The sequence below is a fragment of the Triticum dicoccoides genome, chromosome 1B (genome assembly GCF_002162155.2).
Source record: "Triticum dicoccoides isolate Atlit2015 ecotype Zavitan chromosome 1B, WEW_v2.0, whole genome shotgun sequence".
Taxonomy (NCBI): Eukaryota; Viridiplantae; Streptophyta; class Magnoliopsida; order Poales; family Poaceae; genus Triticum; species Triticum dicoccoides.
In genome coordinates this window covers 257,784,516-257,786,294 of record NC_041381.1, presented here as the reverse complement: position 1 = coordinate 257,786,294, position 1,779 = coordinate 257,784,516, and positions in this window count along the sequence as shown.

Here is a 1,779-nt window from a genome sequence, read left to right as displayed (position 1 = left end):
AAGCACGGGAGAGTCGCTCTATCCCTCCGTTTGCCGTCAGCGTCGCGGTTTGGTGGCTGTCAGCGTGTGAGCTCGAGAGGTGGGACATACCGGTCACGTGGGCGCGCCGACTTGGTGAATTTCTTTTTCCCGAAATGATAACGAATATTTCCTCGCCCGGCGCGACGGAACACGGCCGTTGGATGCTATGCACAAATCTCCGCGTGCCGTTTCGGGCGAATCGGTCGTGGTGCGACCATTCGCTCTGAAGAGTAACTCGGCATGGGAATGGGCACGGTCGGCCCGCCGGGTGGCTGACCCGGCCTGAAAATCAAGGCCAATGGGTCGTGTGGATCGGCCCCGAACCATGGTCAATGGAGTAGTATGACTTCATCGCATAGTATGACTGGTTTTTCCCTTGTCGCCCCCTGCCACTCGTTGTCTCGCCGTCCAGCTCGCCCCGGCCGCCGTTCCGCTTGTTGTGCAGCCCGCCGTCCTATTCCTATGCTGCTCGTCCTGCTCGAAGATTACGCTTCTGGTCGGCTTCCTCACCTTCCCCGCGCAGCTGCCAATCACATGTGAGACTAGTATGAGGCTCTTGCTTCTACACTAGTGGTTGGGGCCCGCCATTGCTGACCTCTTGAGAGGAAATTGTGCGTGCATTTCTCCCTCTCGAAGAAAAACATCAACTTCATTTAAAAAAAAACTTTCTCACAACACGTGAACATCACATCCATCTCGAAAAGAAAAAGATAAGGCCTAAAAAACAGTCTTAAAATGAAAAAAAAACAAAAATCTCACTTGCATCTTTCAAAAATAATCTCTAAAAAACTTTTCTCAAAAGAAAAAAGGTCTCAATTTCATCTAAAAAACAAAAGGTTTTCTCAATTTCATCTTAAAAAAGATCAAAAAGTTTCTTGCCACGGCCAACCAGCATGCGCCACATGACCATGCTGGTTGGCCGCCATTCTCCCGTAGCTTAATGGCTTTGATGCTCTAGTTGTTTGCTAGCGTTCGTCGTGCTCTACTTCTTATTCAACATCTTAATACTTTGTGTTAACTACAATGCTTGTCTGATGCACACAAATCTTGTAGTGTTGCTAGTTGTGTGATATTTTTAACTCACATCCAACAATATTAACTCGCAATAGCCGGTAACCTTGAGCACATGACGAAGGCAATGAACGTCCTAATTTATTGGATCATTTGTCAGGTCTGATCTTTGCTATTAGGTGTTTGTAAAGTTCGCTTGTGAATGTCATTACTATGAGGTGTTGGGAAACGTAGCATGCAATTCCAAAAAAAAATCTACGCTCACGCAAGATCTATCTAGGAGATGCATAGCAACGAGAGGGGAAGAGTGTGTCCACGTACCCTTGTAGACCGAAAATGGAAGCGTTAACTTAACGCGGTTGATGTAGTCAAACGTCTTCTCGATTCAACCGATCAAGCACCGAACGTACGGCACCTCCGAGTTATGCACACGTTCAGCTCGATGACGTCCTTCGAACTCTTGATCCAGTAGAGGTACGAAGGAGTAGATAAGTTCCGTCAGCACGACGGCGTGGTGACGGTGACGGTGATGTGATCCGCGCAGGGTTTCGCCTAAGCACTACGACAATATGGCTGGAGGAGTAAACAATGGAGGGGGGCACCGCACACGGCTAAGAAATGATTGATGTGCCTTGAGGTGCCCCCCCCCCCCGCCCCGTATATAAAGGAGGAGAGGGGAGGAGGCCGACCCTAGGGTGCGCGCCATGGGGGAGGGGAGTCCTACTAGGACGCCAAGTCCTAGTTGCC